Genomic DNA, 16,873 nt, shown 5'->3' on the forward strand with positions numbered 1-16,873 from the left:
ATTTTTTATCTTTAAATTTCTTCAAGCAGAAAGAAAATAATACCAGGTAAAAAGTTGAATCTATACACGGGCCAGAAGAAAATAGAAATGGTAAATATATAGGTAAAAGAGACATCGGCATTATTGTAAAAATACCTTAAAAGATAATTGACAGTTAAAAGCATAAATAATAATGTATTATGGAGTTTCTAACATATTTTTGGTTTTTTTAGTATTCACCTTTATTAATTTTCTCCAGAGTATTCTGGCCCAGAGATACGGTTCTTATTAAATACTGCACAGTGAATAATAAAAGTGTTGCTGCTCACCTTATCTTGTCCCAGGAGAAGTATGATTACCTCTGCAATGAGGTAATGGAAGTGAAGTCATATGTCCTACAAAAGTAGCTAGATATTCTATGGATGAGGGATGAAGAAAAATGATTTTTCTCTGCTTATAAAGAGGAAAAGAGATTAATACCCCATTAAGAGATGGGGTGTTGGTATGGACATATCCTCTATATAATAGACTTCTGTGGAACTGTACACTTAAAATCTGTGCATTTCATTGCATGCAAATTTTATCTTAACAAAAAGTAGCTAGAAAACAGAAAGCTTTATTTAACTTTTATTTCTAAGTAAATAAGTAATAGGGAGTTTTCTATCTAATGGTTTATAAGGAGAATTTATGGACCTAAGAATTTTTTTCTTTTACTGTGTAATAAAAGACATCATTATATATTTCACATTTCTGTTACTGATTCTAAGTCCTTGACTGGTATTTTAAATATTTGCAAGGATTGTCGTGTCTCTAACAATATGGTAAAACATAGATTTTGAACTTTAACATGGCAAAAATGGTCATTGAAATATCAAATACAGTCACAACAACAAAAGTCAACTTGTTAGTCACTTTGATGAAGAGTTTTTCAATAATGGCCTTATGGGTCGGTGAGAAGAATGGAAGAAGAATGGGGGGATAGAACTTCCCCCTTGTTCTATCCTGTATCATGCTTTTGGGTAGACACAATGTCTGTGTATAAAATATATATTGAAAACATACAGTTGTAACCATGCCATATCAATAGCACATGTTTCTTTCCCAATGACTTCTTACCATGCTCTGGATAAAGTCTACTTCTCATGATGAATATGAACTCAATTCTGCTTTCTCTTCTTCCTAGCCCTCCCAATATTCCCATCCCTCTATTGAATTGTTTCATGGCATGCTAATTTCTTCCAGTATGCTTTTTTTTATAAGATGTTTAAAAAAATATCTATGACTCCCCTATTTCTTGTCCACGTGACAAATCCGAAATATGTTTTAATTCTCAGACCAAAGGTCATTTCATTGAAGAATTATGTAATCCTCTCTTGACATAGGCAAAAAGTTAAATATGCTTTTATCTATGTCCATTATAGTGTCTTGCACATATCTCTTCTAAGCAGCTAGTGTTTTATTTCAGTCTTTGCTTATTTATCTGCCCTCATGCTCAGCCCTGAGCACCATGAAGATGAATCTTCACTGTATCCTTTTTTTCAGTAGCACCTATATAATTTCACACATTTAATATCTATAGCTAGACAATGTATACATTAGATTTTCATTTCACTTAGGTGGTTTGTTTCTGGTTAGGGATGTAACCATTTATGTTCATGACACACTTTAAAAAACATCTTAGAAGTAATGAAAAATTTATCAGACCCTAAACTAGAGAAAATGAAAATACACTGATGGAGGGAAAAAAAAAGATTTGCTGAGAAATAGGGAATGGGGACTATTATTGTTTAAGTTACTGTATTCTTTTCTTTCCACAAGATTGTTTTGTGAAAAAGTAATCCACTAGGTTATATCTGGAAGCCAAAACTTAGATGCCAACAGACCATGATCACCTCAACCAGAGTAAGTGTTGTTTCACATGGTACAGTAGAAGCCAGGTTATTGAGGAAGAATCTCGGTTGCTGGACAGTGTCTTATTTCGTGGCCTTTTAAGTATGCAAAGTTACCAATTTCTTTAAGGAGGATTTTAGACTCCTTAAAATATCATACTACAATTGCAACGAAAAACTCAATTTAAAGTTTCCTGTGACTCCTCAGTTCCTTTAGTCTTACTTTAACAACTGCACATTTCTTTTCTATTTTTGTTAACGTTCATTCATTTTTGAGAGAAGGGGGGAGGGAGGGGAAGAGAGAGAGGGAGACAGAGGATCCTAAGTGGGCTGTGCCCTGTTAGCAGTAAGCCCGATGCAGGGCTCAGACTCATGGACCATGAGGTTATGGCCTAAGCTGAAATTGGACGCTCGACTGACTGAGCTACCCAGGTGCCCCACAACTTCACATTTCTTAAGATCTAGAAGGAAAAAATGCTGTAGGCTTAACTGGAAAAATCCAACTTAGGTGTGGTTAATACGTATCTAGAGACCACAGAAGATCTCACTTGAGACTATGTCAGACATGCCTGATCAGTCTCACTACTGTTTCCTATTAAGTGCACACTCATATTCAAAATTCCTCCTAACACAGACCTACAAGCAGCTACCATCAATCATGGTCCAGTGGAAGATTGGAGAAAACCCCTTTGTCACACAAGGACATTATAGAGAAGCTAATTTTTCTTTACAATAGCAATGAATTCTATAACTCACGGGTTGCAGTCACTAGAGTCACGCTATGGGCAGCAGAAACTGTGCTAAACTGCTGAATCTGGATCAAGGCTACCTGGTTTCATACGTAGCCTGTGACTTATGGGTTGTGTGACCTTGAAATTATTTAACTTCATCCCCAACATTGGGAATAATAATAACACCCTACCTCATAGGACTGCTGGAGGGACTTTATGAATTAATATCTCTAAATAAAGGGGAATTATTTGTAATAGGAAGGACTGAATAAGTGTTTATTAAATAAATTGACAGTTCTAGCTTTTCAGGCTTAAGTAATGACTTTCCTAAAGATAACTACCATTGAGTTGAAAAACAAACAACAATAAGACAAGGATGATGGATTTTTTCGTATGATAGAGCCCATGTAAATATATATCTTATGAATATACTTTAAAATCATTTTGCAAATTTAATTCTATAGAAATGTCATCAGATGGCAGGAATCCAGATATTTTAGTAAAAATGATTAAAATACTGAAGAGACTAATATTTAAAAATGACGCTTGAAAGATAAATACTTTTGCAAAGAGCTGCATCTAGTGGGTAAATGAACAAAGGAAATGTGAAGTTGAGCTAAGGGAAAGCGTCAAGTGTCAGGAAGAAGCACAAATGAGTAATTTGGGGGCTATGTGGTTGAACTCACTCTTTACAGTGAAAATAATCTTCCAGCGTTTAGATATGTTGTAATGCTGATGGTATGGGAGTAATTTGGAAGTAAGATAGTTCCCTTTTTGTACTGATGTGAGGTTAGGTGCTCAGAAAGTATTTGAATGTTCAGTGACTGTTTTTGGAAGGGGCCTCTGAGTTTGTATACGGCCAGAGAGCAAAAACAGACTACTGATTGAATTTAGCAGACAGAGTGCTTTGAAAGGGAATTTTTTTTTTCTAATTCAGTTTGGTTAATTTGGGGTCTCTTAGGAATCTGAGTGTCTGAAGGAGTTACCATAATAGTTATAAGAATTACAAAGGTATCTTTTAAAATTCGAAACAAGAATGAAGGCACTATAGAAAGAATAGCTAAGAAAATGAATTGTAGACATGCCTTATATTGGCAGACTTCAAGGGGTCTAAGAAAATATTTAAATAGAACAGTATGGGAACACTTTTCAGTGATAGAAATTTTGAAGTTTTTGGTCCATGGATGGGGATGAAGATTTAAATTTTTTTTCAGTGTCAGTTTAAGGTGCTGGAGCCTATTTCATTGTTAATACACTAATAAAGATTATGCCCCTTTAGAACATGTAGTCTTAACCCCATTATAGATTTATTGATCTGTACTGTGGCCTTTTGGGGCATTGTTTTAATAAATAAACACATATTTCAGAAAGTACATTTTATGATTGATATAAAGCATAGGCCAAGTGGCCTTGACCATGGATTATCTTGAATTCTAAGTACATTTCCACAAGCATTTGCCATTATTTTCACTAATGGTAGAATTAGCCTTTATAAATGAGTTATTTTAATGGACTTATAAAGTCTTTCAGTGTTAGGACTTTCAAGTCCTTAAATGTATTGGCTCTGTTTCTGCCTGTGAGTGAGGTTTTTCTTTCAGAAGAGAATCAACTCTTCAACCTACTAAAGGCTTTAAAATACTATAAATTATTGTCCTAATTGAATTTAAGAACCTGGGTTCCTGTGTTAGTCCAGATCCTCTGAGAAGCAAATGCCGAGGCAGCGTTAGACATGTAAGAGTTTTCTTAGGGGAAAATGGGGAGGGAGGGAAGCTAGGAGAGGCTGGGAGACCATTAGACTGTACCATTAGGATGTAGCTCTGACCCTGAAGGAGAGAAGTAAAGAAGGAAGGTTGGTGCAAGAGGCTGAGACTGCAGCACTGCTCTGGTAAATTTGAGCAAGACTGGAGAGTCCCCAGGCCAAGGCTTCCCCATCTCTCAGGAGTAGGCCTTCCTTAGCAGGCTTGCCTTGTTCCATCACTGGCTGGGAGCATTGCTAGAAGGGGGTGATGGGTTTCAGAGCAGTAGCTGGAGCTGTAGGTCAATTATGCTCTCCATAGGGGAGACCTGAGAGGCACGTCTTCATGGTCACCATCATCTTTGTAGGTGAAACATCTATTACCCAGGAAGATTAGACTTCTTATTTATGTGTATTTCCACCTCATCCTTATGAAATCAGGATAACTAACATTTATTAATCTGTATATTAGGCACTAAACTGTATATTAGGCACTTTTGTGTATGTAGTCCTTGTTCACCTTTATGGCAGATATAAATATGTTCGTGCTAATGATAAAAAATTGAAGCTTGGGGCTACTTAATAATGGGACCCAGAATGCATAGTTAATAATGGGAGGATGATTTAAGTCCAGATTTCTTATACTCCAAATTGCCAGCTTTTCCTGTGAAATGATACTGCCCATATTATTTGAAATGTGCTGGGATATAGAAATGTTAAGTGACAGGTCAGAAATCACAGACATGGTTGACTTACCAAAACAGTGACAAAAACAGCATTTATACTGCCTTGTCCTATTCACACCTGCCCTCTTTTGGATAATACCTCTGGCTTTTACTTTCTATTTTTCATTAAAACCTTTCTGAGAATGTTTTTTCTGAGAATATTGCCCTCTCCTATTATCAAGAAAATGGTCTCTGCTAATGTGACAATAGGTGCTAATGGGCACACACCCCATTTCCTGATAGAAGGTCCTTTTATGTCTGACAGGCTTTTGTACATGGAGAAGCACATTCATGATTATTTGTACTTTAATGCTTAGTGTATTAAATACATAAATGTGATAAAACATTTTAAAACATTTTTGGCTTTTAAAAGTAGATTACATATTTTAAATTCTATTAAAATTCAAATATAATTATGAAATTATTATCCCTGACACATTACCTTAAATAGAAGGCAAAGAACAAACACAGTTATCACTCAACTAATTACTTTAATTCTATGCAAACCGATTCTGTGATTTAATCAGTAATTCCATTGGTTCTCTGTTTGCATAATCTTTCAAGTATCATAGCTTTAGTTATTTTGATATCTTTTAAAGGTTTGGCGATATTACTTTCATATAGTTCCAGAGTTGTAGTTTTCTTAATTGACTCCAAAGAATATCTTCTCTGAGCAGTCAGAGTTTGGGTTCTTGGTTGGAACTTAGATTTTCCTTGTTTCTCCCAAGGTGATTAAAAACTGAGCTATTGATCTTCAATCTGAACTTCTTTTTGTGTTGTTAAAATTTCAGTGTTAGGTCAGTAATCCTTTTTTTTTTAATTAATACCTTTGACATAGGTTTTAGTTGTTTGCAAATCTGCTATCTTCTTTGTTTTATCATTATGAGATGCTGACTTTATTAAAAACATGTGTGGCTTATCAATTGTGCCACTTAGTTTTTGTTATATTTCATAGGATATTAAGGATTGAGTAAATTGACTTAATCCTTGTTTAGGGTACATTTATTTCATTAATCACTTTTGGGGAGCCTGGGTGGCCCAGTCGGCTAAGCCTCTGACTTCGGCTCAGGTCATGGTCTTGTGGTTCATGAGTTCGAGTCCCGCATCGGGCTCTGTGCTGATAGCTCAGAGCCTGGAGCCTGCTTCAGATTCTGTGTCTCCCTCTCTCTGCCCCTCCCCCACTTGCTCTCTTTCTCAAAAATAAATAAACATTAAAATAAATTATTAATCACTTTGGAACACATGGTTGAAGCTCTACTTTGTCATTGGCCTGATTGTGTTGAATGCCCTTTTTTTCCCACCTGCCTGTTATATATGACCAACAGAACTGATCAGTCTTTTCTGTTGTTCATAAATTCCTACCTTCGAAAAAACTCAGTTATTCACTATTACTTTTTCTTTTCTGCTTATGCAGGGAAAAGCAAACACAGGTCTATATTTTAGAAATGTATAATTAACAGAATAAATATATCAAATATGTACACACACGCATACATACACAAGACCTTCCTCTGTTAAGATAAGGTCATCTTAAATTTTTTTGTTAATATTTATTTATTTTTGAGAGAGAGAATGAGTGAGCAGAGAAGGGGAGGGGCAGAGAGTGGGGGACAGAGGATTTGAAATGGGCTCTGTGCTGACAGCCGTGAGCCTGACGTGGGGCTTGAACTCATGAACAGCAAGAACATAACCTGAGCCGAGTCATGCACTCAATGAACTGAGCCACCCAAGGTGCCTCTTAAGTTGTTTTTTTTTCCCCCTAAGTTTAGGTATTTATTTTGAGAGAGAGCACGAGAGCATGAGTGGGGAAGGGGTAGAGAGAGAAGGAGAGAGAGAAAATCCCAAACAGGCTCTGCGCTGTCAGCACAGAGCCTAATGCAGGGCTCAAACTCACGAAACATGAAATCATGACCTGAGCCAAAATCAAGAGTCAGAGTCAGAGGCCTAACCGACTGAGCCATCCAGGAACCCTGGTTGTCTTATTTAATTGTATTTTTTCTACAAATATTTATCTTTACAATTTATATTAGCTTTTCTCATTTGAACATCATCATGTACTGAAGTACTAATGTCCTTTTGCAGGTTCATCTTGTTCCAGAACTTATACAGAAAGGTAAAAGTTACTTCACTGGAAGAATCACTTTTTAGTTGGCCCCATTGCCTTTATAACCATGACTCGTTCTATTCACTAGCATTACTAGGATATTCTAAATTTGTCATGGAGTCAGTTACCCTCCACAGAATTCTGGTTCCTTTTAGTGGAGAATGCTGTTAGAGAACAAATCCACAAAAGAAGGGTATATAGGGGAGTTAATGAGAACCAAAAGTAATGTTGATGTTACTATTGAGCCAACTTTAGTGACAAAGCTTAAAAAATGTTCTCTGTTTATGGTTATGAGTTTTATTGATTTTTTTCAGTTTAACTTGTTACTATTGCCTGCTTTTTTGGGATAGTATTTCCATTCACACTTGATTCTCGACCTCTTGGGTGAGGTAGTTGCATTTTTATTACGACTTTCTGCATTAAAATGAAGGTAGAATTCTGATGTCAGGAGTTTGAACAATAATGCTTCACTCAGGCCTCTTGAGTTAAAATATCAACATCATTCAACCATGGATAATAGTTTCAGTATCACTGCAGACTATGCATAGGAAGGAATGGCAGCTTCTTTTTCCCCCAGATCATGTTATATTGGTAGTTGTCTACTCCACAGCTACTACCCTATGCAATATATCCAGCACAGGAGGGATTTTAAAGGTACAGAGATTTTCAAAGTTTCCTACAATAGGCAGAAATATTCTTCAATTTGGAGTCTTGGAAATTGTCAATGCTTGCACATTAATCTGTCTTCTCCTTCTGATTACATTTGTTTCTTGATGAACAATATGGGGTGTAAACAAAAGATAGGCTGCGTGAGGGTGTGGAAACATTTGTGGCTAGAATCTCTCAAAGTTTCCTAGGGAGATTAAAGAGATGATACCCAATTGCTGATGATGGGCTAGTAAGAAGCTAAATAATTGAATGGAGAGGAGTTGGAAAGAAAGAATTAAAGATTAGGCAGACAAATTCAGAAAGAATAAAAAGAACAGCAGTTTACTATATGGACTCTCAATGCTGAATCAAGAGTTGCAGTGAATCAATACCTAAGGGAATGGCCAGAAAAGCCAAATGATCTCTGTATATACTTTTCCCCAGCATTACAACTAAAACCTACCTAATTACCATCAACTTTCTCTAAAATGCAATTACATATACAAGCAGTGCCTGACTTTTAGAGGTTTGACTTTCTTAAAACCTACATTTTCATACAGCAAACGTGGTAGCCTCTTTTGTAAGCTGAATTTCACCATTTATACAGCAGCTGGAAAGAGAACGTTTTGAGGTATTAGGTGCCACTACTCGCTTAGTCTTTTAGAATCATTGTTATGTTGTCCACATTACATGTGTTTGCACAACTGTTTGAATCTTAAATTGAACTTACCTTACTTTCTATTAGAAAAAAGAAAAAAATAAATTTGATAATGCAACTTTTCATAAGAACAGGCCACGTATATGTGCTATAATTGGGAGAAGGTAGGAAGTCATCTGCCATGTTGAAAGAACAGCAAATCTTTAGCCCCACTGGACCTAAATTAAGAAAGAAAGGGGATGATATTAAAACCACAAAACACCAGAGGGGTGCCTGGGTGGCTCGGTCAGTTAAGCAGCCAACTTTGGCTCAGGTCATGATCTCGTGGTCCGTGAGTTCCAGCCCCGTGTTGGGCTCTGTGCTCTCAGAGCCTGGAGCCTGTTTCAGATCCTGTGTCTCCCTCTCTCTCTGCCCCTCCCCTGTTCATGCTCTGTCTCTCTCTGTCTCAAAAATAAATAAACATTAAAAAAAATTTAAAAAAACAAAACAAAACACCAGAAATACATTGTCAAGTACTGTGAATAAAAGAAATACTTAATTAGGGATTTTATATATATGTATTTTTTTTTAGCTCTTTGGGACTGAAATCTTTTTTTAACATGAAAACTTGATGATTAAACTTCATCTTTGTGTTAATAGTTTTAGTCTGATTCATGAGGTCTTAGAGCCTCAGCCCTCTTCTTAATTGTTGTTTGTGAGGACTGCTCCAGTCAGGTTGCTTCTTTTCCTGTATTGGTTTCATCACGAATTTGGTATGCATTAGAAAAAATATAAACGGTGACAATAACAACCAGGCATTTTTCCCCTTTAGGTGAAAATCTGAGGAAGCCTCCAATATTGTCATTTTAGTCACAATTTGGAAGGCACTTTAAGATACAGGCATACCTCTGAAATATTTTGACTTTGGTTCCAGATCACTGCAATAAGCAAATATCATAATAAAGCCAGCCAAATGAATTGTTTTGGTTTCCCAGTACATACAAAAGTTATATTTACGCTATACTATAGTCTATTAAGTGTAAAATAGCACCATCTAAAAAATGTGCATACCTTAAGTAAAAAAACACTTTACTGCTAGAAACACTATCATGTGAGCTTTCCTTGAGTTGTAATCTTTTGGCTGGTAAAGAGGCTCACATTGATGTTGATGGCTGTTTGCTGATCAAGGTGGGGGATGTTGATGGCTGGGCGGCTGTGGCACTTCTTTAAAATACAGCAACAGTGAAGTTTGCCACATTGATTGTACCTTTCATGAATGATTTCTCTGGAGCACACAGTGTTGTTTGATAGCATTTTACCTATGATAGAACATCTTTCGAAATTGGAGTCTGTCTTCTCAAACTCTGCTGCTGCTTTATCAACTAAGTGTATGTAATATTCTAAATCCTTTTTCATCATTTCAATAATTTTTAAATCATCTTCACCAGGAGTAGCTTCCATCTTCAGAAACCACTTTCTTTGCTCTTCCATAAGAAATAACTCCTCACTGGGTTGCCTGGGTGGCTCAATCAGTTAAGCATTGGACTTCAGCTCAGGTAATCTCACGACTTGGGGTTTGAGCCCCATATTGGGCTCTGTGCTGACAGCTTAGAGCCTGGAGCCTACTTCATATTCTGTGTCTCTGCCTCTCTCTGCTTCTCCCCTGCTCATGCTCTGTCTCTCTCTCTCTCTCTCAAAAGTAAATAAACATATAAAAAAAAGAAGTAACTCCTCATCTGTTGGAGTTTTATCATGAGATTGCCAGAATTTAGTCACATGTTCAGGCTCCACTTCTAATTTTAGTTTTCTTGTTGTTTCTACCATGTCTGCAGTTACTTCCTCCACTGAAGTCATGAACCGCTCAAAGTCATCCATGAAGGTTGGAGTCAACTTCTTCCAAACTCCTGTGAATGTTATTTTGACCTTTTCCCATGAATCACAAATGTTCTTTATGACTACTTAGAATGGTGAATCTTTCCAGAAAGATTTTTTTTTAAATTTTTTGTTTATTTATTTATTTATTTATTTATTTTGAGAGAGAGCAGGGATAGGGCAGAGAGGGATAGAGAGAATCCCAGGCAAGTTCACACTATCGGCATAGAGCCTGATGTGGGGCTTGACTCACGAACCATGAGATCATGACCTGAGCCGAAACCAAGAGTCAGACGCTTAATTGACTGAACCATCCAGGTGCCCCAGAAAGTTTTAATTTACTTTGTTCAGATCCATCAGAGGAATAACTATAGCCTTATGAAATATATTTCTTAAATAATAAGACTGGAAGGTCAAAATGACTCACTGATCCCTGGGCTACAGAATAGATGTTTTGGTAGCAGGTGTGAAAATATTAGTCTCATTGTATATCTCCATTGGAATTTTTGGGTGACCAAGTACATTGTCAATGAGCCGTAATATTTCGACAGGATTTTTTTTTTTTCTGAGCAGTAGTTCTCAACAGTGAGCTTAAAATATTCAGTAAGCCATGTTGTAAACAGATGTGCTGTCATCCAGGCTTTGGTCCACTTAGAGAGCACAGGCAGAGTAGATTTGGTATAATTCTTAAGGGCCCTAGGAATTTTGGAATAGTAAATGACCACTGGCTTCAACTTAAATTTCTCTGCTACATTAGCCCCTAACAAGAGAGTAAATCTATCCTTTGAACTTTTGAAGCCACGTATTGATTTTCCTTCTCTGGCTATGAAAGCCCTAGATGGCATCTTCTTCCAAAAGCAGGCTATTTCATCTATATCGAGAATCTGTTGTTTAGTATAGTCATCTTCATTCATGATCTTAGCCAGATCTTTTGGATAACTTGCTGCAACTTCTACATCATCACTCACTGCTTCACCTTGCACTTTTATGTTCTGGAGATGGCTTCTTTCCTTAAGCCTCATGAGCCAGTTCTTCTAACTTCAAACTTTTCTTCTACAGCTTCCTTAACGTCTCTCAGCCTTTATAGAATTTAAGAGTTAGGGCCATGCTCTGGATTAGGCTTTGGTTTAAGGCTTGACCTTCTATCCAGACAGCTAACACCTTTCCCATATTAGCAATAGGCTGTTTTGCCCCGTTATCATTCATGTGTTCACTGGAGTAGCACTTTTACATTTCTTTCAAGAACTCTGCCTTTGTATTCACACTTTGGCTCACTGGCAGAAGAGGCCTAGTTTGTGGCCTGTCTCCACTTTTGACATACCTTTCTCGCTAAGCTTAATCTTTTTTAGCTTTTGATTTAAAGTGAGAGATGTGAGACTCTTCCTTTCACTTGAACACTTAGAGGCCATTGTAGGGTTATTAACTGTCCTAATTTCAATATTGCTGTGTTTCAGGGAATAGTTATACCCGAGGAGAGGGAGAGAGATGGGGGACAGCTGGTCAGTGGAGCAGTCGGAACACACACAGCATTTATCAGTTAGGTAGCTGTCTTCCATGGGCACGGTTCATGGTGCCCCAAAACAATTATGAGATAACATCAAAGATCACTGGTCACAGATCATATGACAAATATAATAATATTGAAAAAGTTTGCAATATTATGAGAATTACCAAAGTGTGACAGAGAGATATGAAGTGAGTGAATACTGTTGGGAAAATGCTGTCAATAGACTTGTTTCATGCAGGGTTGCCACAGACCTACAATTTGTAAAGAATGTAATACCTCTGACACACAATAAAAGTGAAACACAGTGAAATGATGTATGCCTATAGAAATCCTCTGTTAGTTAATGTAATTTGGGATAAATAACCAGAGGCTATAGGAAAACATTTTAGAAAGATGAGCTCTTAGGGAAGACTTCTCTTTGGAGGACACCGAGAAATTTTAAAAAAGGCCATTCTTATCATTTTACTTTTTCTTATTTTGTTAGAAATTGTTATATATTTAAATTAGTCATGCGCAGAGATAAAATACACACTTGATTATTTATTGCACCAGTGGTGGGCACATGAGATCTTGGTGAATTCTTGGATTTTAACAGTGGCAACAAAATGAAGCTTTGCTTGTTAGAAATATATTCATAGAGGGGTCATAATTTAATGGAATTAAATTCATGCTTGTATCCAGTGGCAATTTATATTCATTTTTCCATTTCCTTTTTTTCTTTTTTTCTATAAAATAACTTTCTGTGAAAACGTTTCATTTGATATATACCAAGGTATTAACAAGTCCATTTTTTTTGTGCAACGTTTTAAACCCTGTTAACTAATGGCACCTCCTTCCTGTTGAGAGTAGGAAGAAAGTGAAATTACTTATTGTGTTGGAAGAAACTTAGTAGTAATTGGACTATTGGTGATTGAAAACTGCCTGATAAGAAATATGACTCCATTTCTAGACATGTTATAAAAATAGTTCTACTTGTTTGGTTGCTTTATATTTTTTTAACCTAGTTGTAGCACTAACCTCTCTACTTAATAATTTTTGTAGAATTTTAAAACTGGTTGTTTACTTCAAGCATCATATTTCATAGGTGAAAAATAAGAACAAGTTAAGGAACTGGCTCAGATAGACTAAGTGACTTATCTAAAGATACACAGAAATTTCATGGATGATTTCAGTTGAGTTGACCCTTTATATAATATGACACAACAGAGGGCTGTATCACAGCAAAATACAGGAGGGTAAAAGAAGAATAATATTTTATGCTTTACATTTTAGATTCACTAAGAAGATCTCCTCAAGACAAAAAAGAAAAGTCATAAATAGCACAAGCTTTGGAAATAAACAGACCCAGGCTCTGGATTATGTGGACTAGAATTTTGGTCTGTGGGTGTCATTATCTATTTTGCATGCTGGTAAAGTAATTTCTTCCTGAAGCTTTGGTAGAGCATTGTTTGAAAGCTTAGTTATTTATTCAACAAATCTATTTGAGCATCTAATGTTTGCAAGGCATTGCAGCAGAAACTGCAGGTAGAGTGTTCTGGATACGAGTGAGACACAAGCCCTACTTAGAACCACACCTTTTATGCTTTTTTTTTTTTCACATTTACATCTATATTTTAGTGGCTGTGCATACAGACATTAGTAAAAGAAATAATATAATTTGGGACCAGAAAATATATATGAGATAAAGAGAAATCAGAAAGCAGTATAAAATCTAGTAATAAGTTTTTAAATTATATAAAATGATGATTAAACAGGTTAAAACTGTACTGAGTGCTTTTATATTTGATCATGCAAAATTTGACATGTCTAAAACACAATGCCATGTTTTATCAGCATAATCCAGATGATGTTTATAGGATGGAATCTAAGTAGGCAAGTAAAAGGAATCATTTGAAAATTAATGCATGTAGTGCCCAAGGAGATGTTTTTAGAAAAAGTAACTTTGTTGTGATTTGAAGTATAAGGTTTCCATAGAAATAGTTTGAAGTGAATGTTATTGGATATAGTTTCAACATACCATGCTATTACAGGTGAAAATCACTTACTTATTTTAGAGCTTCTTACTTCATTAAAATATGTCATTATTAAAGTCCCTTGATACACACCTTCAGATATTGAAGGAAAAAATAGTCTTCAGCACACCTGGTTGTATATAATTGTCCTTGATTCTAATAGCAAAATTAGCAGAATTGCTCTTTAGTTAAAGACATTCATATTATAGTCACTGATCTCTTTGCTATTAATAGTTTTAAGCAGTTATATAGCACTTTTATGGTGGCCTACTTACAAATATATTTAAAAATTGCATGTTTTTTACAATATGAAATAGGAGAGACTTGACACTCACCTCCTTTTTCCCTATGTCCCAGCATCATTATGTGCCATGCAAAGCTCCTTTCCTCTATAAAGCTGTAGCAAGCTCTGGGGCAAACCTCCTTTTGTTTGGCCAAAGTAAATGTATAAGGGCATGCTGGGAATAATATTCTCATATAAAGACTCTCATATATTTTTACTTCCTCTGGGAAAATTTTTTTTACTTCTGGTCAGGGTCACGCCTTACAATGCTGTCTAGTTTTCTCATCTCTCTTTTACCTCTTGAGTTGAATTCATGATAGTGTGAGGTAGAGGTGGGCCAAAAGCAGGACAGGTAATTAGTTGGAAGATGAATCAGATGCCAGCCAGAGTAACTCTTTATAAAGTAGGGTTGAGGAGCAGGGAGCATCTGGTGTCAACTCTTGATTTGTCTTTAGGAACCTAATAGCAGTATGTTCCCGAGGCACTCAATCTTTCTTCAGTTGGTATATAATTGATATATAACATTGTGTAGGTTTAAAATGTATAATGAAGTGATTTTATATGTGTATATTTTACAAAATGATTAACAAAATAAGGTTAACTAATATATCCATCACCTCAGGTAATTATATTTTTGTGTGTGTGGTGGGAACTCTTAAAATCTGCTCTCTTACCAACTTTCAGATATACAATACAGTATTATTAACTGTAGTCACCGTGCTGTACATTATGCCCCCAAGACTTATTCATCTTACAACTGGAAGTTTGTACCATTTGACCATCTTCATCCATTTCCCCCATGCCTTGTTCCCACCCTTGGCAACCACCAGTCTTTTCTGTTTCTTTGAGTTTGGTTTTTTAAACATTTCATGTAGAAGTGATATCATACAGTATTTGTGTTTCTCTTTGTGACTTGTTTCACTTAGCATAATACCATCAAGTTCCATCCATGTTGTCCCAAATGGCAGAATGGCAAAAGTTCCTTCTTTTTCCTGGCTGAATAATATTTCATTATATATCATCTATATCTATCTATCTATATCTATCTGTCTATATCTATATCTATATCATCTATATTCTCTTTCACATCTTCTTCACCCATTCATCTATTAATGGACACTTAGATTGTTTCCATATCTTAGCCATTGTGAATAATGCTGCAGTGAATATGGGATTTTATTTCCTTTGGATATATACTGAGAAGTGGGATTGATGTTAAAATGTCCAAAATACCCAAAGCCATCTATAGATTCACTGCAGTTGCTGTAAAAATTCCAATGACATTTCTCATAGAAATATATATAAAAAGTTCTAAAATCTGTATGGAACCACCAAAGACCCCAAATAGCCAAAGCAGTCTTGAGAAAGAACAAAGCCGGAGGCATCACACATCCTTATTTCAAATAATACTACAAAGATATGCCATCAAACAAACCTCCACATTTATGGTCAACTGATATGTGACAAAGGAGCCAACAATACTCAATGGGGAAAGGATAGTGCTGGAAAACTGGATAATCCATCTTACATTACTCACAGAAATGAACTCAAAGTATATTAAAGACTTAAAAAGAAGACTTAAAACCATAAGACACATAGAAGAAAACAAAGGAGAAAAACACCTTGATAATCATTTTGGCAATGAATTTTTGGTTATAACACCAAAAACATAAGTAACAAAACCAAAAATTAGTAAGTGGGACTAGTTATTATCAAAGTAAAAAGCTTTTGCACAGCAAAAGTAACCATCAAAAAAATGAAAAGGCAACCTATAGAATGGGAAAAAAATAATTGCACGTCATTTATCTGATGAGGGGCTAATGTACAAAATAATGTACCAAATGATTTTAAAAACTCACATAACTCAGTAGCAAACAACAACAGCAACAACTTCCCAAACCCAAACAGTTTGATTAAGAAATGAGCCAAGGAGCTGAATAGATGTTTTTCAAAAAAAGACATATAAATGGTCCACAGATACATGAAAAGGCACTCATCGTCACTAATCATCAGGAAAATGCAAATCAAAACTACTATGACATATCACTTCATACTGTTAGAATGGCTGTCATCAAAAAGACATATGTTGGCAAAGATTTGGAGAAAAGGGCACCCTTGTGCCCTGTTGGTGAGTATTTAAATTGGTTCAACCACTGGGGTGCCTGGGTGACTCAGTTGGTTAAGCGTACAACTTCAGCTCAGGTCATGATCTCATGGCTCATGAGTTCGAGCCCTGTATCGGGCTCTGTGCAAACAGTTCAGAGCCTGAAGCCTGCTTTGGATTCTGTGTTTGTCTCTGTCTACCCCTCCCCTTCTCATGCTGTCTCTCTCTCTGTCTCAAAAATAAATAAACATTAAAAAATAAATAGGTACAACCACCATGGAAAATCTTATGGGGTTCTTCAATTTTTTTCAAAAGCACTCGGTTTTAATTGCTGTAGAAAAAAAATAATTTATCAATGTCATTTTATCCTTTAAAAATTTTGAGTTTTAACTTGAATAAGTTAAATAAATTCTTTTTTGTATCAGTTTATTTATTTATGTATTGATTTATTTATGTAATCTCTACACCCTACATGGGACTCGAACTCACAACTCCAAGATCAAAAGTCACATGGTCTTCCAGCTGAGCCAGCCAGGAACCCCTTAACTTGAAGGGTTCTTATCAAGTGATTTCATTCACAGTTTAAGTTAAAATTATCTTGACAACTGGGTATAGAGCAATGAACTCCATTAACTGGAAAATAACCA

The 16,873-nt window shown here is 35.9% G+C and overlaps 1 long non-coding RNA gene across 2 annotated transcripts in view; it reads left to right on the forward strand.

The window, feature by feature from the left end:
* LOC123384379 overlaps nt 1-13,593 on the forward strand; it is a 187,295-nt gene extending 173,702 nt beyond the window's left edge. For both annotated transcript variants that reach the window (XR_006595399.1, XR_006595398.1), the window contains exons 5-7: nt 1,798-1,881; nt 7,142-7,172; nt 13,100-13,593. This is a non-coding gene — a long non-coding RNA (uncharacterized LOC123384379). The remainder of the gene's footprint in view (nt 1-1,797; nt 1,882-7,141; nt 7,173-13,099) is intronic.
* The last annotated feature ends 3,280 nt before the right edge of the window (nt 13,594-16,873 follow it).

The sequence above is a fragment of the Felis catus genome, chromosome A1 (genome assembly GCF_018350175.1).
Source record: "Felis catus isolate Fca126 chromosome A1, F.catus_Fca126_mat1.0, whole genome shotgun sequence".
Classification (NCBI taxonomy): domain Eukaryota; kingdom Metazoa; phylum Chordata; class Mammalia; order Carnivora; family Felidae; genus Felis; species Felis catus.